Source organism: Panthera pardus, unplaced genomic scaffold (genome assembly GCF_024362965.1).
Source record: "Panthera pardus isolate Hobbes unplaced genomic scaffold, ASM2436296v1 HiC_scaffold_15, whole genome shotgun sequence".
NCBI classification, from domain to species: Eukaryota; Metazoa; Chordata; class Mammalia; order Carnivora; family Felidae; genus Panthera; species Panthera pardus.
In genome coordinates this window covers 83253266-83278527 of record NW_026526710.1, presented here as the reverse complement: position 1 = coordinate 83278527, position 25262 = coordinate 83253266, and positions in this window count along the sequence as shown.

The window sequence follows — 25262 nt, the reverse complement described above, 5'->3', positions numbered from 1 at the left end:
TCTCTCTTTCTCTCTGTCCCTGCTCATGCTCTCTCTTTCTCTCTCTCTCTCTCTCTCTCTCTCTCCCTCTCTCAAAAATAAATAAATAAAACATTTAAAAAATAAATATATAAAACAGACAGCTATCACTGACAGAGGGTATGAATAATTCAAAGCAAGAGAAAGGACACAAACAAATAAGTTTAGAAATACCCCCATGAGACTTTTGGGCTTTCATTCTAAGATCTGTTAGAAATCACAGTCACTCCTGGGGCACCTGGGTGGCTCCGTCGGTTAAGTGCCGACTCTGGCTCAGGTCATGATCTCATGATTCGAGAGTGCGAGTCCCGTGTCAGGCTCTGTGCTGACAGCTTGGAGCCTAGAACCTGCTTCCAATTCTGTGTCTCCCCCTCTCTGCCCCTCCCCTGCTTATGCTCTCTCTCTCTGTCTCTTTCCTGATAACAGAAGATAGGGAAGAAAAGATGTTCTGTAAACCTCAGATTTCATTGGTTTCATTTGGCTGTGAGTTTCCTGTATTTTTCCTCTTTTTTATTATTTTTTGGAAGGTTTTCTTAAATCTCCGTGTCCTAATATAGGTGAAGCCAAAACATAAAAATAAAGCATAAGTATATATTTATCAAGCATAAGTAAAGAGTAAAACTCTTGTTTTTGACATGTGAGGGAGGACTGATAAATTTTGCTCCCATACATCCCTTGATAATAGACAAAGAACAAGGAAGACATTGAATCCAAAATGTTGGGTCCATCAGAGAAAGGGAAGGAAGAAGTGAGAGAAGGAAGTGATAGATGGAGAACTAATATCTCTAACTTACCAAGGGGTCACCAGGAAACAGCATCCATACTTGATGAATGGAAAAGTCTACAGTAAGCCTGTCACTTAGTGTAATGCATGATCAGTAGAGGAAATAAATATGATGACATAGTAATGCTAAGATGGGTGGAGGGTAGGCAGTGCTGCATGGCTCAAATCTTCGAATACAGGTTAGAGACTCAGAGATATTTTTCACCCTTGTTCAAAACAAAAACAGTTATGAAAGATAAGGAATTCTCTCCAGCAGCAAGGCCAGTACAAAATCTCATGGCTAGAGTCCATTTCTTTTTTCTAAAAACAATCTTGCATTATTTTACTTTTTAAATTTGTGAATGTATTCTTTTAAAAATATGCTGTTTAGGTGCACCTGGGTGGCTCAGCTGGTTGAGTGTCTGACTTCGGCTCAGGTCATGATCTCACCATTCGAGGGTTCGAGCCCCATGTCGGGCTCTGAGCTGACAGCTCAGAGCCTGGAACCTGCTTCGGATTCTGTGTCTCCCTCTCTCTCTCTGCCCCTCCCCAGCTCATGCTCTGTCTCTGTCTCTGTCTCTCTCTCTCTCTCTCAGAAACAAATAAACATTAAAATAATAGTGTCCTTCTATTCAAGACTTTAACTGAACACAAGGTATTTGCTAACCACTGGCTTCCACAGATGGGTCAAGAATCCAGAAATAGCACAAGCAACACTAGCAGCTGAATAAAATAGTATTTAGCAAGAATTTATTGCACTTGTAAGAACATTTTGTGAACTGGGAGTTTTTAAACCCAAAACTAATATGAAGCTCAGAGGCATGGCATCACAGGTGGCTTATAAAGTGAGAATAAGGAAGTAATTTAATGTTTACATGACTGGTTACTATAGGAGGGCTTCCCAGAAATCAGGGGATTCGTTAAAAGTTATAACCTTATATCATTCTTTTTGAAGCTTTATTATATTTTGAGAGACAGAGAGAGAGGAAGAAGGACAGAGAGGGAATCCCAAGCAGCCTCCATGTTGTCAGCCAGACACAGGGCTCGAACTCATGAACGCTTTGATCATGACCTGAGCAAAATCAAGAGTCAGACACTTAACCAATGAGGCCAGCCAGATGCCCCTATCTTATACCATTTTTTAAAGATGACTTATATTTCTTTCATGATTATCAGAGGCTTTTACAAGAAATAATCTAAGGTGGGGCACCTGGGTTTCTGACTTCGGTTCAGGTCATGACTCATGGTTCTTGGGCTTGAGCCTCCCATCGGGCTTTCCACTCTCAGCACAGAGCCTGCTTCAGATCCTCTGTCTTCCTCTCTCTCTGCCTCTCCCCTGCTCAGTCTCGCTCACTCTCAAAAATAAATACTCATTAAAAAATTAAAAAAAAAAAGAAAAAGAAATAACCTAAGGTAAGTTTTGCTTATGATCTTGAATGAAGCTACATTCAGTTTTGTTACGTGGCTTAAATGATTTTATCTGCTCAGGGAATTCTCAAGTTTGGTCTCTATTTCGTATTTTACTTTAACATGAGACACAGTGTGAAGAAAAATCTAGAGCAGATGTGACAGACGTTCATGGAAGAACGTTATAACGGATAATATTTGATTTTTGCTTCATGTGGTGGAACTCTCATTACCAGTCTGGAATTTCAGAGCAAGTTAGTCGTATTTCCAGACTGAGATGCACGTTGTATGCATGTTTTCTTTTGCTTCCCAGATGTCGTTAATCCTAGAACAAACTGACTTTGACTTTTCATTTGCTGTTACTTCCATATTGCAAAATGATCTTAATGTTGAATTACAGCCACAGATTTCCCACTTACAAAAAATTACTGAGTAAAAGTGTATAAATCCACGGTGTTAAGATGTGCTTCTAACATTCTCTTGATGGAAATGATCACAGTACAGAATTGGCTTATAAAAGAGTGAAAATGTGAGGAGTAGATAAGTATTTTGACCAGGAGGCAGTCCAAAACTGAGTCTACACTTTACATCGTGATTTGGGAGCAACGATGAGTCAAGTCAAAACAGAGTAGGGACACTTGGTACTTTCTAGAAACAGGCCAGGTTTACCCTTCTATGAAGTGGTATTATTATTCAATTTGAAGATCCCTGATTTGTTTTAAAGCCTCATGCCCAAATGTCCAAAACTAAAAACAAACGACATGATTATGGATATCATCTTTTTCTTTTCATTAGTTCAATAAATACGTTTAGATCAGGCAGAAAAATTAATTTCAGACCACAAACGTGCATTTTATCTTTGTTCTCGTTGTGAAATTGAATGCAGATCAAAGAGTAAAAAGACTGTTTCCCAATTTTGTAGGCTGCTGTTTGCTAAGGGAAGCCATCATCCCATCTTTAATTTATTGATTTGCAAGGATATACTAAGTCCCAACTATTTGGAGATGTGTGTATGGTTGAAATAGATAATTCACTACCATGATAAGTTTTCTTATCTGTTCTGTGGAAGAAAATTTACTGATTAACACTAGATTCATGGGCTTTTGGGTTTTTTTATATTTATTTATGTCTTGGGAGAGCTCAAGCAGGGGAGGGGCAGAGAGGGCACCAGAGGATCTGAAGAGGGCTCTGTGCTGACAGGCTATCAGCAGTGAGCCCGATGCGGGGCTCGAACTCACGCACCGTGAGATCCTGACCTGAGCTGAAGTCGGATGCTCAACTGACAGAGCCCCCAGGCGCCCCATGTCTGTTTCCTGTTGTTTAATTATTTTTCCTCATCTTTCAAGTCATCGATGCGTAAACAAGACTATAGCATCCGTACGGTGTGATGTTACCAGTTTTTTTAAGTAATTTCAGTTACCAATATGACTTGATGTATTTGTTATTTTCTAGAGATTATTTTTAATTCGCTGTGAAGACAGGAGACATGCAAACAGAGTAATGTTTAATATTTCACGTTATTTCAGAGATGGTGTTCAGTCATTCAAAAAAAAAAATAGCGTTTGCTTATTTTCAAGCTATCAGGGAACATGACATACACTGAGGACGCAAAGCCTCGTAGCCTTGTTGTAAGACCAGCTGGCAGTCTTTCTACTAAGGAAATGAAAGCTGAGATATTGCAGCTTTACTATTAAGCGGTATGTTGGCCCCAGGGAGCAAAGAGTTTTTGTTTGTACAGGAAAATTGCTTGGTAGTGACAGAGATTCATTTCAAACCCTTCATGAAGTTGCATATGATTTCCCAAGAGATGTCTCCAGGGGTCAAAGAAGAATGGGGAACGCAAACCTGGTCCCTCTATTCTGCTGGAAGGGAAGAAAATTAATATGGGGGAATTCAAGCTGTATCCACTCCACTCATGAGAACAAACATTTGTACTAGGAACCATCTGTTTTTTGAGATGCTTTTACCTCTACCCACTTCTATTGCCCCATTGTACTGGCGTCTCTCTGACAATGAATGCTACCGGGGACAATCGTAATATGAACTTGGCCCTTTGTGTTCTTTATGTAACACCAGCATGCGTTTGGTGAGTCAAAGGGATCGACGCTGTTTCCAGTATCTAATCAATGCCGGGCACCAAGTAAATCATCACATAATTTCTGATAAAAACGTAATAGCCTTCGATGTAAGCTTACAAACACATAGTTTTACAATTATTTAAAAGCAAAGGGTATAATACATAGAAACTATTAGCAAAGAGACTCCTTTTTTAATGGTGTAGATAACAACAGCTTCTATGAGGTCATTTGGAGAGATCTTTCACGATTACAGTGCAAATTCTTTCACCCAGAATCACATTTCTGAGAATTTATTTGTAGGATATTTATGGAAGCAATCTTTGAAATACTAAAAGATTAGCAATTGTATAAATATCTAAATACCTCCTAAACAGTAGTTAGTTAAATTGAATTATGAGTCTTTGATGTAATGAGATGCTGTGCAGCTGTTAGAAATTACAAGGCAGCTCTGTGCATGTACTCTCACGGAATTTCTACAATATAGCAACAACTGAACAAGTAAGACACAGAAAGCTATGAAGAGTTTGCTCAAATTTGTGAAAAAAATAACAAAGTGCTGTGAGTTCATACATATTCATACAAACGCATTGGGATTTGCATTCACATGGAATATTCAAGAAAACCCAGGGAAGTGGCCCCCGGAAAGATACCTGAGTGGCCACATGGTTGTGCAATGAGGTGATGAGATTTCCCATTTATTTCTATACCATCGCAATGCATTGCTTTATCCCAAATAATTAAAACTTATTTGAAAATTATTGTAAAAGCAAAAAGACAGTGTTTAAAAGTTGTAACCAATGACTTCGATGAATTTTATCAGCGTGAAAGGTTTGTCGTTAAATGGATAGGAATTACTTTGGTGTTTATAATTTGTTCTATTTGAAACATTTCAGAAACTTACAGGATTGTCGTGCCATTAATTTGGAAAACTCAAATGCACAGAGTTCATTGTTAAAAACAACGGAAATAATTCAGGGGGTGAGTTAATTTATGTCCCTATAAATATATTTAAACAGACTGAGCAAATGGATTAACATTTTGAATTGTTTAAATAATGTTCGTTCTTATTTTAACAGCTCGCGATTCACAACCGTTTTAGAAGATCCAGCTCAAGAAGCTTAAAAATTTCCCTTCAATTGCTATATACAACCAGTAATTTGCGATTTTTTTTTTTGTATTTACTCTCTTGACTCATATGTCAGGTGCTACTTGGTCACTTCAGTGAGGCCATTTCAAGTAAAATCATTAAACCATTAGAAAGCCTTACTCCTTATTCTGGAATGATAAAAAGCATATTCATTTAGAGTGGTGTATAATCTAGGTTTATGAATGAAATTCATGCAATACGCAAATGGAAACAGGGTGAAAAAGAAAGCAATTGCTTATAAGATATAATTTCAGCCCTTAAATATAAAAGTAATTCTGGAATTAGAAAAATCATTTTGGGGCAACTTCCATAATAATTGATTCAGGTGAATCTCATCAACAAATACTAAATAACAGGAAGAAAGTTGTTTGAAGAAGTTACTGAGGGGGCTGGACATCACCCCCATGGCTCACTGACTAGTAACAAAGGGGCACATTCACCTGCAGAGTGGGAAGAAGGAGGGGTCACTACCTTAATCAGGGGCCAATGTTCTTCCATGCCATAAAAAGAAGTATTACCCGCCATTGCTGAAGAAGCATTGTTTAGCAGAAACCTCATCCCAAAGGAAACAGACACACCCAGAATATGTAAACAAAAATCAATCAAATAGCACGGCCTTGATTTTCAAAAAAAAGTCGATGTCATGAAAAACAAACATTGGGTGACTTCCGTGGATTCGAAGTTGCTAACTGGGCCTAACAACCAGATATACCATGCAAATTTCAGATATATCTTGGATCAAATCAAACCAGTCATGCAAATATTAAGCCATAGAGAAAACGTGAACGTGGATTCATTGTAGATGATATTTTCAGGTTACGGTTAATTGTCTCCGGTATGATAATGTACTAAGGTTGTGGAAAAGTCCTTATGCTAAAGGGATGCGAGCTAAAATATGTACGTCTGTGACCTACTTTCAAATACTTATACACTGTGTTGGGCTACACACACGTACACATATACACATAGGTGTGTGTGTATGTGCACATAGGTCTGTGTTGTTGGATTCTATATGTTTTTATTTATAAATATAATAATTTTGAACATAAGTATGTATCTGTGTCGCTATCTGTAAAGATACCTACCATCTCTTCGCATCTATAGAATGAAATCTTGCCATTTGCAACAATGTGGATCGAACTAGAATGTACTATGCTAAGCGAAATAACTCAGTACGAAAAAGATAAATATCGAATGATATCACTCATATGTGGAACTTAAGAAACAAAATGGGTAAACGTAGGGAAAGGGAAGGAAAAGAAGGTAAAAACAGGACGGGAAATCATAAGAGGCTCTTAAATACAGAGAACAAACTGAAGGTTGCTGGAGGGGTGTTGGGCGGGGGATGGGCTAAAGGGGTGATGGCCATTAAGGAAGGGACTTAGGATGAGCATTGGGTGTCATGTGTGACTGATGGATCACTGAATTCTACTCATAAAACCATTATTACACTATATGTTACCCAGCTTGGATTTAAATAAAATAAATAAATCCCAAGATTCCTTTTTCCAACCACAACTCTGTGTATATCCAAACTCCAAGGCTGATCTCTTCATGGGTTAAAATATCATCTCCTTTGGGGGCACCTGGGAGGCTCAGTGGGTCAAGAGTCCAACTCTTGGTTTTGGCTCAGGTCATGATCTCACAGTTCATGGGTTCGAGCCCTGTGTCGGGCTGTGCGCTGACAGCGTGGGGCCTGCTCAGGATTCTCTCTCCTTCTCTCCGTGCCCCTCCTCCTCTCAAGTGCACTCGCTCTCTCTCTAGACAAATAAATAAACTTTTAAAAAATATCTTCTACTTTCATAGCAAAATTGGAGGCGAGAAAATGACTAACATGATAGATATTCTCCCTTTTCCCCTTCTCTAGCCTTCATTTATTCCCCAGTCTCTGTGTTCAGTAATGCTGACTTCTGGAGTTTATAACGTTGGAATTCTTTGCATTGTAATCTTTACAAGTTCATTTGTATTACAATATAAAGCACAATTACTTTATCTTTTCTGGACATCAGAATTTTGATTACAATTATAACTATGTTAGCATTATTACGAACATAATAACGCGTCAAGCACTGGGGGTGTTTTGCAAGTGTCTGATGCTCTATGGCGCACGAATCGAAGGCATCTCTTATAAAAGCAGAGCTAGGGTGTTCTGTAGGCACAAATTTTATGAAACCACTTAAGAGTTCACTGGAAGTGAGTAAATTTCCATAATGAAATACAAAGCATGTGCCTTTTGCTTTAGATTAACTCTGATGTAAATATGTCCATTATAAATTGTATGGAGTGAGGTGCCGAACCACAACACTAGTTACCCCTTACCAGAAATAAGTCAGAGCCCTAATTCTATGTGACCTAGTCTCTATCTCAACCTGCTTCAAATTCACATCCTCTCCCACTTGACTTTATGCACATTCAGTAACTCTTGTTCATAACCCCTCAGTGTTGTCCATTTCCTTCTATGTTGAGAATAACCGTATTTATAAATATAAGCATCCGAAGGCTAACTCTATCCTTAATTCTGCTCAATGTTCTCTACAAATTGTCATCATAGATTGGACTCGAAGGGGATTTTCTTATTTTAACACCTTAATGACGTCAGATATCCGCCTCGCTCGGGAATGGCTGTTCTCAGCTGTAAACCTATCCATCGCCAACCTGTGAACAGTAATTGGGATGCTGATGGGAAAATAATATGGACAATTCTGAGTAATATATCATGGGCTCTGAATCGAGTCCCAGTGGGTTTTTGACTTGAGCCATTCACATATTCTGTACTGCCTTTGTTTTAATCCACAATATGGGAAACGGAACAATACCCGCTTCATAGCCTTGTTGAGATCACATGAATAAACGCTTCTTAAGAGCACGGGACTGTCCCTGGAACAAGGAAATCGCCTAACAATGTTGCCATTGTTGTTACTAGTAGTGGCATTACTTGTATCACTATCGTTATTAAGCAGGTTAATTTCTGAATGGGATTCAGGATGAAATCAGTTTCACTGTAGAGGAAACATATGGATGTAGTGACACTGACACTTGGTTAAAAATTTCCCCTCTACGCCTCGCTAAAAGTGTTTAAGGATGCTTCCCTAAACAGTTTATGATATCATGTCTGTATCACCATAGAGCGAATGAATATTGCCTCACAAAACGTTGAAGCTTGGTTCTATATATACGCACTTATTTGAATGTGCATTCTTGTAAAAATGAGACAGCCCCCCTAAATACACCAAAATAGTACTCATGAGTATGGAGATAATCTGAAGAGAAAAATATTTGAAGAAGTGCTTCATTAGGCAACCTGATATCTGTATTTGAAATAATCTAATGAAACAGTGATTGCCGAGCAAATGCATTTTGAATAATGATGCTCACACACTGTTTCAAACCATTAATATATTTTAAAGAATTTACTGCGTGGGGCGTTTGGTACAAAATAACACACACCGTTCAGTTCATTTGCTACATGAAGTGAAACCATGAAACTCCTCATTAATGAAAAGGTCAATACACAATGAACACACCAACTTCTATCACTGAAAGATGTTTCTTGATGCATCTGTTGGTATTAAAACCTTTCAGAACTTCAAACATTTTTCCAACTGCTTCTTTTTAGTCCAAGTGAAACATTTTGCTAATTTCTAGAATGGATGCCAAGAGGTTACATCTACATATCAAATACCTCTCTAATTCCCAACTGCTGAAATTTTTAAGGCTAATCATATTTGGGAAAAAATAAAACCACTAGACTATAGCATGTCCTATTTTGAACTCCAGCAAAACAAACCTAGCCCGTTGACATTTAGAGCAGATGATTTGGAATACCTTCTGCTCTACATGACAAGATGGTTGTTGGTAGTAATTACAAACCGTGTAACATGTTTCAAAAGAACTGCAAGCAATGCTTTAATTGTCTCCACGTTTGCCTTATTTATTAATTAATTTATTGGTTGAGCTCCACTACATCAATGCATTTCACGTTGGCAAGAGCATTCTCACTTCAAATTCTTATAAAACCCAGGATCATGAGGAGCTGCTGGCTGGTTTCATAACTTTATTGAAATAAGGGCAAGTTCCTCCAATTTCCTGTAGGATAAAAAGCATGACTCTTTATTCAATAGTTTCCATGTCTGCCTAAAATTCTGAACTTTGACCTTTTGGTTTCAGCGGTCTGTTGTATCAGTTTACGTAGGTAATTGGCAAGCGATTAAGTTTTACTTCATCAAACCAAAACATCTCCAAAGTTACATGGTTGACATCTAACAGATTGTGCCACTGATGTAAACCTTTAGTTTCTGAGTCATTTGTTTTGAAGCTAGCGACGCAAAATTAAAATAGAAAAATAAATTTCAACTTTGAACGTATTCAAATATTCGGTCAAATGTTGTCTGTGAACTGCGCTCATTACAAATTATTACACCTCATAGTTCACACTAAGCTTGAATAGAAAGTGGCAACACTGATGTGAACACTTACAAAGAACCCCATTAGTGTCTGCACTTGGTGTCCGTTCTTGCCACCACACCTATGACACCAAGGGAAAGGGACATTTAGGATGTCGTGTCTTTAGAGGTGAAGAGAAAGATTTTAAATTTAGCGATGTTTATTTTGTCATCGAAGTTGGTTGGTTGGCATTTCCCAATGCATGTGGTCTTTTCCAACGGGTTCCTATAATACATGTGAAGAAGGGAAGAAAATGCTTTATAACAACAAACATTACACTAATAATTGGATGTTAGAGATTTGAAGGAACTCATCTGAATTTTAAGGTAGATAGAATGGAATGAGAAAATGTAGGAAGTTTTCATCACTCATTGAACCAAGGTTGACTTCAGAAAGATGTAATTGAAAACAAGTAGAAGGCTGGGAGAAAACCAGCCATCCCCTCACCTAGAATCTGTGAGCTGTCCCGGCTACCTTTCTTCTTTTGACTTCCTCTCCCTAACGTCCACCAGCGATGAGTCTGTCAGCCTCAGGGAGTAAGGGAGAACACCCGTAGCAGAAGAAGGGAACTGAAAGGTGATCGTTTTGGGGCTTCAAGGTGTGGACTCAAAGGGTTGAAGGTGGCTCTTTCATATGAGGGGAGGTCAATTGGAAAAACGTTGCAAGATTTCTTGGGTTCTGCAGATGCAGCAATGTCTAAAAGGAAGTCTAGATAAGGAAACTGTTGTTGACGGGCAATCTGTTTGCACAGGTGTCTGGGTAATGTTTTCCAGAAACTTCCTGAGGGGAAACAGTGAAGTTGATCCTTGGTTTCCGGGCTTTTCTTGCTGGACAACTATTTGCCGGAAGCCAGTGAAGTCACGTTGACACACGTGGTCTCCATTCATGGATGTGGCACTTAAGCTGTGTGGACATGGGGGGCGGTCAGCTCCCCTGCCCTGCCCGTGAAAGGCGGGGAGGCACCGTGCCTGCTATTCCCTCTCTCCATTCCAGGTGTCAACATGCCACCTTTAGGCTGGAATTCCAAATCGCTGTCAACGATAAGAGAACATGGTAACAGGGCCTTCTTCAGTTCTAATAAAATGTTATAGGTGAGGAAAATGAGAAAGACACCAGCTGCAAATTGAGTTTTATTCTCCTGAACTAAGTTATCACTATCGCCAAATAATTAGACAGTGGAGATTTAAGGGAAATGTTCTCTCAAAAGAAGAAATGAGATGCACCAGAGAAAAACATACTAGTTTGGGGAATAGCTCAGGAACCTGCCTTAAAGGGACCTGCCTTCAGTGCACATCAGATAGCCTAATACCACAGCATGATGCCCCATCACCAGGACCCGGGAAAACCTGCCAGCAGCTGTGATGATGAAGTCCTAGTTTTGTCTGGTTGTTACTTAGTTACGAATGAAGAAATTGAGGCATGGATCTTTTAAAAAAATTTTTTTAATGTTTATTTAGTTTGGAGAGAGAGACAGAGAGTGGGCGGAGGAGGGACAGAGAGGGAGAGACACAGAATCTGAAGCAGGATCAAGGCTCTGCGCTGTCAGCACAGAGCCCGACGCAGGGCTTGAACTCACGGACCGTTATGATCATGACCTGAGCCAAAGTCAGCTGCTTCACTGACTGAGCCTCCCAGGCGCCCTGAGGCATGGATCTTTAATATTGCAGAGCAAGAATGAAAGAATGCTTTTGATTTCAACCCGTAACAGACTGGTACATGGGGAAAAGAATGCAGACATTTGAAGCTCTCCAATGAATACTACACAGTAAGTTTTATTTAACTTGTGCATTTTTCACGTACGTGAGAACAGACTTAATGCTTTGAGAATAAACGTCCTTAATGAGCCAACATGGGTCATTCATTTATTACAGGAAAAGAAGATCATTAATAAAAAATAAAAAATGTCTCTAATTAAATTTCTAAAAAGCTGAAATTTTATACATATGCCTAGTATAAAATAACAAAATTATATGTATATGAATTCATATATTTAAGTCAAACACCTTTAAATTAAAAAAAAAAATCACTCTCTTAAGACACACTCACTTAGCAAATAATAATGTAAACACTACCCATTAAAATATCTGTCATGATAAAAACTTGTACTTAGTAGATATTTCATGCCTCATATTTCTTTTTTTTATAACTTTTTAAAAGTGTATTTATTTATTTATTTATTTATTGAGAGAAAGAGAGCACACTCAAGCAGGGGAGGGGCTGAGAGAAAGAGAGAGACAGAATCCCAAGCAGGCTCTATGCTGTCAGTACAGAGCCCAATGCAGGACTCGAACTCATAAACCGTGAGGTCATGACCTGAGCAGAAATCAAGAGTCAGAGGCTTAACCGACTCAGCCACCCAGGTGCCCCACTTCATATTTCAAATCAAAGCATTACAAAAAAAAACTTCCACTCTAGACAACAGAAGGAATGTCAAGGCCAGGGGTGCCTTTCTGTAAAAGTCATTATAATGTTCACAACATTTTTGAGATGATGCATTTAGAAATTGATAAAGAACATAGTGACAGTAATACATACTTTTCTACAGAAACATTAAACCTTAAGTCTAACTTGTAAAGTTACAGCAACAATATTATATGATACACTTGGGGAAATTAGGGTAAGATAATTTTAATATTCTTGTATTATTTAAAATGATAATAGAAATAATGATTCGTTTTAGCCTTTACTGATTTCAGCATGCATATTAAAATGTTAAGAGTATCTACTTTAAGAATCAAGGTAGCGTTTGTAAGTTGCAAGCACCATGGGGAAACAAGAAATAAGAATGGAGAGCATTGTAAACTCAGTTGATCACAAAAAGCCAGAGAGAGTGACTCAGTCACCTGAGCATCTGACTCTTGATTTCAGCTCAGGTCATGGTCTCAGAGTCATCTGAGCCTGCTCAGAACGGAGCCCGCTTAAGATTCTCTCTCCCTGTCGGTTTCTCTCGCTCTTCCTCTACCCCACAGGGGTCAGCACGGAGCTCGATGTGGGATTCGATCCCACAAACCACGAGATCATGACCTGAGCCGAAATCAAGAGTTGGACACTTACCCGACGGAGCCACTAAGGTGCCCCTGTAGATTTTTTTTTTAAGTTGGTCAAAAAGTACTTAAGGTTATAGAAGATGAATGCAACACACAAATTGAATCTGAACAAATATATATAGAAACGTATACTGCCAAGGTAGGGAACATGAATTTTTCCAAAGCATGAAACATTACAAAACCCGAATACACAATAGGCCATAAATCTTAACAGATTAAAAAACAAAACAAAAAACAAAACAAAACCAAAGATTGTTGGGGGCACCAACTGACTCAGTTGGTAGAGCATGGGACTCTTCATCGCGGGGTCATGGCTTCAAGCCCCACACTGGGCTTAGAGCTTACTTTAAAAAAAGTTAAAAAATAAAAATAAATTAAAAAACAAGGGTCATAGAGATAGTTTCTTTGAGCAGAATGCAATTAGTCAGAAATCAATAACCGAAAGCTAAAGCTACAATTGAAGATGAAAAGAAAACCAAACCTTAAAGTGTTTTATGAATCAAATAAGAAATGAAATTGAAATTATGAGATACTAATTAATAAAATCTACCCAAACCCTAACCAGACACCAAGCATGAAAAAAAAAAACATCGTAAATTGATCCAGGCTGGATCCTAGATCCTCGTAAATTTTCTTCCTTAATTTCCTCGATTTGAGACACTATTAAGATTCTTTCAAACTAGTGCTCTCTTTTATTGCACTAAATCTAATAAACTTCTTTTTTCTTGATTAACATATTTTTCTGAAGGCATCTGGGGGGACAGCATTTGACAGGAAGCATTTCATCTGGGATTACATTTAGGTACTTTAGTAGATGAGCTCAGCTTAGTAGATTGGCTCAGACCTGGATTTCTGCGTCTTCACTGAATTGGGATAGATAAGAGTCCCATGGTTCTTTTTATTTTTATTTATTTATTTATTTTGCTTACATCCAAGACAAGGAATTCAAGTCTTTCTTCCACAGAACAGAACTAAAAGATAATGAAAACACTTCACATCAAACTTCAGTGATGTGGTTAAAGATCAAATTATGGAAAGTTAGATTTTTAGGAACATCCCTTTAAATAAAAAATAATTCAGGCTTAAAAATAATGAATGATGCAAACATCTAAGTGAAATTAGAGAAAAATGCAAAAAGTACAGCATATTCTCAGTGGACAAAAGGAAACAATTGATCAAAAGAAAAATACATGAATTAGAAATCAAAAGATATTTTACAGAGAATTAAAAGACAGCCCTCTACAAGCACTAAACATTTTTCACAATAGGCAATTTTACTTTTACAGATTGATAAGCAAGTCATAAATGAGAAATATAAATGAAAAGGGGCCGAAGTCTGTTAGCCTGATTTTAGATAAGTGTATTCATCGCTGGATGGAGGCCTCTCCAAGATGTTTTTAAAGTGCACAATTAAGTTCCTCTTTTTAGAGAGGTGTCTGGGTGGCTCAGTCGGTTAGGCCTCCGACTTCAGCTCAGGTCATGATCTCACAGCTTGTGGGTTTGAGCCCTGCGTGGGGCTCTGTGCTGACAGCTCAGAGCCTGGAGCCTGAATCGGATCCTGTGTCTCCCTCTCTCTCGGCCCCTCCCCTGCCTGTGCTAGACAGACAAGTCTCTCAAAAATAAATAAACATTAAAAAAAATTAAATTTCTCTTTTTAGAGAATGGGGTCAATCTCCACTGGTAGAATAAAAGGATAGGAAAGAATATGCTTCTTCCCCTTACAACTTTTCTCCTTTTGTACTGAAATGAAACACAAAACTTAAATTGGCAAAGCTTCTATAATACTTGTTTATCATTAGACTTTTCCGTGGTTTCATTAGGTCTTTTCCCAATTCCAACTGTGAATTCTCCGTTTCTAACATAAAAGTTGGAAAGACATTGGATATTTGGTACAATTATGGTAGATTCCAAGTTTAGTTTTATCACCCATGGGGTGTGTGGGGGAGGGCATTTCTACCATAATTTGTCATCTATCTATCTATCTATCTAATCATCTATCATCTATCTATCTATCTATCTATCATGTATCTAATCATCTATCATCTATCTATCTATCTATATATCTATCTATCATCTATCTAATCATCTATCATCTATCTATCTCTCTATCTATCTAATCATCTATAATCTATCTATCTATCTATCTATCTATCTATCTAATCATCTATCATCTATCTATCATCTATCTAATCATCTATCTATCATCTATCTAATCATCTATCTATCTATCTATCTATCTATCATCTATCTAATCATCTATCATCTATCTCTCTATCTAATCATCTATAATCTATCTATCTATCTATCTATCTATCTATCTATCTATCTAATCATCTATCATTTATCTATCATCTATCTATCTATCTATCTATCTATCTATCTATCTATCATGTATCTAATCATCTATCATCTATCTATCTATCTATCTATCTATCTATCTATCTATCTATCATCTATCTAATCATCTATCTATCTATCATGTATCTAATCATCTATCATCTATCTATCTATCTATCTATCTATCTATCTATCTATCTAATCATCCATCATCTATCTATCAATCTATCATCTATCTAATCATCTATCATCTATCTATCTATCTATCTATCTATCTATCATCTATCTAATCATCTATCTATCTATCTATCTATCATCTATCTAATCATCTATTATCTATCTATCTATCTATCTATCTATCTATCTATCTATCATCTATCTAATCATCTATCTATCTATCTATCTATCTATCATCTATCTAATCATCTATTATCTATCTATCTATCTATCTATCTATCTATCTATCTATCATCTATCTAATCATCTATCTATCTATCATCTGTCTAATCATCTATCATCTATCTATCTATCTATCTATCTATCTATCTATCTATCTATCAATCATCTATCTATCTATCATCTATCTAATCATCTATCATCTATCTATCTATCATCTATCTATCTATCTATCTATCTATCTATCTATCTAATCTCTATTATCTATCATCACCTTTTATCCCTTTTCGTTACTTAAACTCAAAAATGTAAACACCACAGAAATGAGTAACAAATGATACTGTTTAGTAGCAGATGTTCAGAGTGACAATAAAGCAGATGTTTTTGACTTCAGTTGACAAGGAACCAACTCTTACTGTTAACCTACGTTTGCTATTGAAATCACAGCATTTTACTCTCTTGGAAGAAGCTCAGTTGTATTCTTTTCTGTGCTCTCCGCTTATTGTCACAGGGACCAAAACCCTGCCCTGGTCTCTTTCGGGGTCCTGAGGTTTGGAACTGGTTAAATTTTTTATTGGTCTGAAAATTTTCTAGACACACCCAGATACGATTCCCAGATTATGCTTAGAATTCTTTCATTTAGTACTCACGATCTCCTCCCCAAATACTCAAATAAGCCTTAAATTTTTATATCAGTCGTGTGGCAACATTCAGTGCCCTTTGGTGTGGTGTAATTTTTATTTCTGCAAATGAGTGTGAAAAAAAGGTCTTGGTCTTAGATGCACAGATATTATAAAACAGCCCTGAAATTATTCCTGCTTCTTGAACCGTCGGTGGATATATTTAAAAACATCTTTGCAGCCATGTACAGCCTTTGATTTTGATATGCATTTCTTAAATTATGAATGATTTTAAGTACTCTTTCTATATTTTTGGAAATTTCTAATTTCTTTTTCGACTTTCTGGGAAGTGATTGTTCATATCCCTAACATCTCTAGAGGGTATGTTTTCTTTTTTATTATTTTCTATGAGTTCTTTATAAACTAAGGATGCGAACCCTTTGCTTTACGTTTTTCAAACCTCTCTCGGTGTCTTGTTTTATTTTGTAATTTTCTCTACGTGAAATTTAATTTCTATGGAGACAATTTCATTGTTCTCTTTTATGGACTTCATGTCTTTCTGGGAAAGCCATTGACATTCCAGAACTGGGCATACATTTATCCAAGTTACTTCTAGTATTTTGAAGGTTTTATTTTATTTAATTTTAGTTATCTGATTGGTATGTACATTATTTCGCTGCAAAGTGAGCCCATTTTGTTTACGAAGAGTTTCATGGAGGGGCGCCTGGGTGGCTCAGTCAGTTAAGCATCCAACTCCTGGTCTCAGTTCAGGTCATGATGTCACCGTTGGTGAGATAGAGCCCCAGTTGGGCTCTGTGTTGTAGTGCAGAACCTGCTTGGGATCCTCTTTCCCTCTCTCTCTGCCCCACCGCTTGCATGCATGGGTGTTCTCTCTCGTTCTCTCTCTCTCTCTCAAATAAGTAAATAAACTTAAAAAAAATAGTTTCATAGCTGTTTTTTTCTGCAGCTAGAAACAAGGGTTATGAATACCCACCTTTATGCACTGATTTGAAATGCTACCTGTAGTCTAGAATACAGTTCTGTGACAGATTTTATTTTCTAATAATAACCACACCAATCTCTCCCTCTCTCTCTCTCTCTCTCTCTCTCTCTCTCTCTGCTCTTCTGCATGACACTGACATTACTCCACTGAGAGACGGGGTATATACCCCCTTCCCTTCAACCCAGGCAAAACTTTATATCCAAAGGTCTCTTATGTAGGCTGTAAAGGTGCTAACTAAACCTTCTCCTTTGCTAATGCACCTAACTTAGGAGTTCAGTCCACCTACCCTGCAACCACCAGTGGAGAAGTGGAGAGATCCCAAATAAAGAGAAAGATTCCTGAGGGAACTCAGGTGTTCCAGCCCCCGGCAGTTTGAATCTTAGCAGTCCAGGAACCAGACAGGCGGGTAAGGGTTTTGCCAGATGAATCCAGCCCCGGCTTATAGACACTAGGTGGCACCACGAGGATCTGGGGGGAGCCGCCCCCTCCAAGCCCCGCCCAAACTGCAACATGTTATTGGAGAGTTTGACACGCTGTGTTTTATGGCAAGAACCAACTGGAACAGGGGCGCCTGGGTGGCTCAGTCGGTTAAGTGTCCGACTTTGGCTCAGGTCACGATCTCACAGTTCACGGGTTCAGGCCCCACATCTGGCTCTGTGCTGCCAGCTCAGAGTCTGGAGCCTGATTTGGATTCTGTGTCTCCCCCTCTCTCTGCCCCTCTCCCACTCACACTCTGTCTCTCTCTCTCTCTCTCTCTCTCTGAAAAATAAATAAACTTTAAAAATTTTTTTTAAAAAAGAACCAACTGGAAAAATTCCCATGTATCTTTCATTTCATTTATTCTGCTATAATTCATTGATCAACATTTTTATTCCCTCCATAGGTAATAGCTTTTAAAAACTTTCTCGAAAAAAATCAAATGTGACAGAAAAAAATTCTCCAGATTACTTAAAATACCTTGGATTTGTTCTGCCTTTTTTTGTTTGTTTGTTTGCTTGTCGTTTCTTCCAGAAGAGTGTATTAGTTGATATCCTCAAGCAAAAAACAAAAACCACCACAACAAAACACAACGAGCAAACCTTATTTAGTTCATTGTTACCATATTGAGTGTTGAGAATAATTAAGAGATAACTGTTAGTTTCATTTCATCATCTCTAAGAGAAACTTATACTTTAAAAATTTGTTTACATCTTTTTTAATTCAAATTAAAAAATTACTTTTTATTTATGTAGGTTGTTTCAATATAGACCATTTCCTGGAAGTTAGAGATCTCAATAAATTTAGCTATTATTATAGGCTTGTGGCTTTTTGTTTTTTGCTTTTTGTTTTTCATTTTGTAAGACAATCTTTATTTTCAACATGTTCTTTTACTGCTGTAATGTAAGTAGAATTATTTTAAATGTTTATTTATTTATTTATTTGGAGAGAGAGAGAGAAAGCACTCCAGCAAGCTGGGGAGGGGCGGAGAGGGAGAAAGAGAGAGAGAAAATCCCACGCAGGCTCTGTGCTGACATCTCAGAGCCCCGCGCAGTGCTGGAATTCACCACCTGTGAGATCTGACCTGAGCCGAAATCAGAAGTCAGACGCTGAACCAGCTTAGCCACCCAGGCACCCCAAAGATTTTTAATTGAATTATATTTTTAAGAAGTTATTTTACTTTTACTATTGATCTTTGCATTTTAACTTTCCAAGTAGGCACCTCATTACATTGTGTTTCCATTCATAAGATTTTAGGTGGTCCTATCTAGGCTTCTGGTTATAAAATCAAGACCTATAGAGCAATAAAGCATTCTTCTCTTTCCAGAAAAAATGTATCTGTTGCTACTCTGTAACAATACCTTTGTTCTCATTATTATGCCTTGCTTCTGAGCAGTAAGAAGGGCAGAGAGGTGTTCTAGGCAGCAGGGCTTGCTAAAATCTGGACTTTCCCAAGCCTCTTGAAATAAACGCTCGTTATTTTCCAGCCCGGGTCTCCTGACTAGTGATGCCAGCGGCGTCAGAGGGTGAGGCAGTGTGATGTGCACAGCGTGTTGCTTTCATTGGTTCCAAACATCCGGCAGGAAGAAGGAGGAAACTGCAGAGACCCGGGATGACCCCCGCACGTAGGCTCGGCGGGCCCCTGAACCACGCGACCAGCTACCGCAGTGCTGTTCCTGGTCCACGGAAAGGGCCGCTCACAAGGTTCTCAGGTCCCCCTGCACGGCACAGGGAGACAGAATGTGTCTCTCGTCACAGCAGTCACCTTCTCAACTGCCTCACTTGAGTGGGGTTCTGCTCATTACTGGGCTGCGAATGGGAGAGAACCGCACCCCTGCGGTCCCACCGTGCCCAGCACCTGCCCAGTTCGCTGACCTCTGACCACAGGACGGTCGCAGGTGCACAGACAGAGCGTGCTGTCTTTCTCCAGATGTCAGGTTTTTATTGAGCTTTCCTCCTTGCTGTTCAAGCTCCGGTCTTCATTTGATAATCCTCTTTCTTTACAAAGTGTGAGTCAAATAAAGGTGCAGCTTATAGAACTGTGAATATACCTACGTAACTGCAATTTCTCACTTATTACTTTTATGTTGCTGCAGTAAATGTCTTAGTTTTTCTAATGTCCTCAACTTATTAGGTGCTTACTGGAGGAACCAATTTAAAGGCATGATTTAATTTGATTCATTCAACAATCAAGAAGTTGATACTATTATTAAACCCATTTTCCAGATGAGGAAAGCGAAGGATGGAGAGATTAAATATTGTGTACCAGGCTAATGGGGACGTGAGGATTCCCAGTCAGGCAGACTGATATCAGAAGGAACAAACACGCACTCTCCACACTAACTTGCCCCTGGAGACTCCTTGTGGGGTGTGGTAAAAGATGAATTTTGTCAAATGCATTTTGGAAATTTATTGAAATTATCCTTTTAATCGTAATGCATAATGATAAATACTTATGTATCTTTGTGTTGAACAGTCTCTGTATTCCAGAGAGGAGCTATAATTTGTCAGCTTTTAATATAAGGCTGAATTCACTTTAAAATATTTTATTTACATTTTTTGCATTGGTATTTACCATTGTGGTTGGTCTAGAGAATGACTTTTGTGCTTTCTTTATCAAGCTTAAGCGCCTGAATTTTTCTGGCTTGGTAGAAACAATTAAAGTTTTATTGCCCCTCATATTCTCACTTTTAAAAAAGTATCTGAATTATTTCTACCATAAGGGTATGTCTTTAATTGGTTGTAAGACCCCCTGAAGGGCAGTGTTTTGTGTATACGCTCATGCTGTTGATAATATCTCTAGCAACAGCGATTGTTAGGATTTAGAAAAAAGAAGTCCTCAATAGTCTTTATGTACATGGAGTCATGCTTGGTTTAGGGTGTGTGTGTGTGTGTGTGTGTGCGCGCGCGCGTGTGTTTGCGTGTTCGTGGTAGGAGCAGGAGTGGCTTTACCTTGATGTTTAAATCCCAACTTAACCACACTCTGGCTGTGGAATTAACTTAAGCCTCAGATATTGCGGGGAGATTAGTATTTAGCACAGTGCCTGCAGGTAATGAACAGTGAGTATTTGCCGTAATACAACTCAGTAAGTGTACAAATTCTAGTGTTTTGGGAAAAGGCTGATATCCACATAAGTGTCTTGCTTTTCTTTTTCCTTTTTGTCTTTGTTTCCTTTTGTGATTTATCCCTTAGTTGTGGTGCACTAAATACAAAGTGGGATTATTGAGATAATTATAATCTTTGTTTTGGGTGAGTCTGCATTCAAAATCATTTTTTTAAGGATTTATACCTTCTAGATGATTTCCAACTTTGACACACTGCAGATAATTCCTACCTAATAAGTTAGAAAAAAGATTTCTTTTTTTAAAAAAAAAGGAATTTTTTTTACTGAACATCTGTAAAAGGATATGTTACTTTCAATTTGTACTGCTTTTTTGAAATGATTTGTGGATCTTTTCATATCAGGGAATAAAATATTTAATAAATTCTGTGAAGTCTTGATATATATTTTTAAAATATGAGCCAGTAACATTTTTATAGAATAATTTCTCCTTGAATTTTGCATATCACAAGTTTTCATTTTCCTGGGATAAATACAGGAACTACAGTTTCTGGGTTGTATGGTCATTAAATGTTTTTTGTCTTTTTGTTTGTTGTTAGAAAGGGCCAAGGTGTTCTCCATAGTGGCTGTACCATTTTATTTTATTTATTTATTTATTTTTATTTTATTTTATTTTTTTTAATATATGAAATTTATTGTCGACATGTTAACCATCCTGGTAGACATGTAGTGATAGGTCCCTGTGGTCTTAATTTCTGTTTTCTTACCAGGTAATGATTTTTAGTATTTTTCACGTGTGTCTTTGCCAACTCTATCTTCTGTGAAATGCCTGTTTATGACTTTGGCTAACCTTCTCATTGGATTTAAAAATTTGTTTTAATGTTTATTATTTTTGAGAGAGAGAGAGAGAGAGTGAGCAGGAGAAGGGCAGACAGAGAGGGAGACACAGAATCCGAAGCGGGTTCCAGGCTCTGAGCTGTCAGCACAGAGCCCGACTCGGGGCTCGAAATCCCGGACTGCGAGATCATGACCTGAGCCGAAGTCTGCCGCTTAACCGACGGAGCCAGTCAGGAACCACGGATTTTTTTTTTTTTTAACTGTTGAATTTTGGAAGTGTTCCCCCCGCCCCCATATTCAAATACTAGTCATTTGTCACACATGTGATTTGCAAATGGTTTCTCCAAGTCTGTAGGTTATGAATCGTGCTTTTGGTGTCTTTGCCTATGTACCTTGTCTCCATCTTTTAGACTCTTATGTTTACATCGTATTTGACATCCAGACTTTTTAGTGATGCAGTGGGAGGAATAAGGAGAAATACTCTGGTCTGTGTTCTCATTATAACAACATTCTAGTATTCTATTATATTATTACGACAAAGTGGACGCCATTTTCATGCTATTTCAAAAGAATTTATTTAGGGCATGTTTTTTTGATTTTAGATAATCTTCAGTTATTTTTCATGCTACAAAGTCTTCTGATTCTTCTGCATGTTTAACAGTCATCATTTTATGCGTGTTCTATTTGCTTCCATGTTTGAGGTTATTTCCCAGTTGGGGTTTTGGTATTAGAAATGGTATAATCCATTTAGAAACGTGGTAGAAAAGATCTTTCTATTCCTCTCACAGGAGGTCTTTCTGCGGCATTATAGACCCATCGGGAGGCAAGACGCCTTCGTTTGACGGCGATTCTGTCGCTTTCTCTGGTATTCTACATGTTGCAGTAAGAATTTGAGCCTCTGATTCCTCAACTACTGAATGAAATAATAATGCTTATTATAGGGAGAAGGGACATTCCCATCCATTTCACGAATACCTGCTTGTATGACCCCATCCTGGTTGCCTTCTAATAGAGAATCAGATAAAGCCTAACTTGATTATTTAGAGCTCAAGACAACGTTTTGGCAGCAATTATTGGTGCTTGAAGTCCTCCTGTCTTAAGAAGCCCAAACTCCTCTTCCTTGCTCCATCTCTATTTTGAGGCTAGTTAGGTCCAGGCAGAGTCTAGAACCTTGGGGAATGCCAAATACGTGAACCATGCTTCTAGTAGGTTCTCTGTAGCTGGTGGATCAGTAGACTTTAGGCTCTTCTTGGAGTTTGTTCATCTCTCTCCTTCTCTCTGTCTCTCCCTGTGTGTGTCTCTGTCTCTCTGTCTCTGTCCGTGTCTGTCTCCCTCTCTCAGGGTAAAGGGTAAGGCTCTGACCACTGGAGAGAAGGATATTTAGAAGAATGCTCTACTTACACAGTGATCACTGACTGTAATGGGAAGATCTAAGTCAATACTGATGTTCAGAGGTCATTTGTTATTTCCTGGAGCATCTGTATAAATTCTAATACCATCAGAAACTGGGCTATCTCATATTGTTTGTAATAAATCATCAATTTTCTCTCTGCTTTATGCAGACATCTAGAGCGGAGATTAGAAAAATGAACAAAATCAGATTTGGTTGCAATTTAGGAATGTTATCATCCATGGAAAGTCATGTCTTAATTATCTCATTTATGATGTTTTGTTTCCTTCCTGATTATGGCTGTGCATGGTGAAGGATTTAGGCTGTTTTGTTTTCTTAGAGTATTGCTTCTATATTTCGGCAATCTGAATTCCTTTTTCTATATAAAGGCAATTGAACTTGATTTTTTTTAAGTTTATTTATTCTCAGAGAGAGAGAGCGAGAGAGAGAGAGAGAGAGAGAGAGAGTGAGAGAGCACGCACAAGTCACCATGGGGGAGGGGAGGAGAGAGAGGGAGAGAGAGAATCCCAAGCAGACTCTGCACTGTCCGTGCAGGGCCCGATGCAGGACTCCTGCTCACGAACTGTGAGATCATGACCTGAGCTGAAATCGAGAGTTGGATGCTTAACCGACAGAGCCACCCAGGTGCCCCTGAACTTGATTTTTAACTGTTAAGATGATGCTAAGACATGTCCAAAAACGTTTTTTGATTGCCATCTAATATTTATTAACAATAGTTCCTTGTCACAAGGCGATGTAAGTTACTCGCTTCTGCAAATTCCCCATAGGAGTTTCATGCGAAATCTCGTGCTATCTTCATATAAGATTCAAAGCGTTTTGTTTTGTTTTGTTTTTTAACGTTTTTATTTATTTTTGAGACAGAGAGAGAGACAGAGCATGAACGGGGGAGGGGCAGAGAGAGGGGGAGACACAGAATTGGAAGCAGGCTCCAGGCTCTGAGCCATCAGCCCAGAGCCCGATGCGGGGCTCGAACTCACAGACCGCGAGATCGTGACCTGAGTGAAGTCGGACGCTTAACCGACTGAGCCACCCAGGCGCCCCTCAAAGCGTTTTAAAATGGAGAAGAGTGGAATGTTTATCCTAATAACTTCTGTTTTTATTATTCTGTAGCTCGTGAGCGTTCCCATACCGCATCCATGTCTAATCACATGGGTACCCCCTAAAGTAACTCAAGGGTTAAGAGTAACCCACTCAAGATATTCTTACTGACATTATGCCACTGAGTTTGAATGCAAACATTAAAATCACAGATGTTGGGCCGTCAACAGTTATGCATTTTTGAGTGATGACTGCATTACAATGCTATTGTCTCAGAAATCTCTCCAGACAGGCAATTGCCTTGTGAGGTGGACCCAGACTCACCGGTGAATACAACTTTTCAAAAGGTGGCGTGGCTGCGAATTCTTTACGTGCTGCAATTGTCATTCCAACAATTTCTTCAAGGATTATTGGCTACTCCATAGTCTGCGGCTTGTACCCTGAAAAGAGTATCGATGTCCAATTATAACTCCCTCCCATGTTAAAGTACAGTAGCTGCATCCTTGAAAATTGCACATTGATTACCTCATTTTCCTCCTCCCTCTGAAGCGTTCTGTCCTTGTGCCTCATCTGTAGTGCTGTGTTCCTTGCTCGGAAGCGCGGACTTCATTCTGTGCATTTCCTAAAGCCAGTGGAGGGAGCGGGGATCTGCAGCCGAGTCTAATTGTTAGGTTTTATTTCCCCAGGAGCTGCGCAGACCTGCTTCCTGCCAGTTCAATAATATTCTCACCGTGTACAACCGGACAAGAAATAAACGCTGACGCCCCACCTGATTCTTCACTGCCTCCTCTCTGCCATTTTCTGAGTTCTCTACCTTGCTAATACCTCCTTTCTTTAAAAAAAATTTTTTTAAATGTTTATTTATTTTTGAGAGAGACAGAGACAGAGCATGAGTAGGGGAAGGGCAGAAAGAGATCTGCAGAATCGGAAGCAGGCTCCAGACTCTCAGCTGTCAGCACAGAGCCCGACGCGGGGCTAGAACTCCTGAAACGTGAGGTCGTGACCTGAGCGAGAGTTGGTCGCTTGACCGACTGAGCCCCCCGGGCGCCCCAATACCTTCTTTCAACTTCATCCTTCCCTGCATCTCTCCTTTGATGATGGCCACTTCCCCGGTGTTTAGAAAATCCACACTGTAAGACTAATGTCTTAGCTTTTCTCGAGCTCTGCATTGCCGGAGA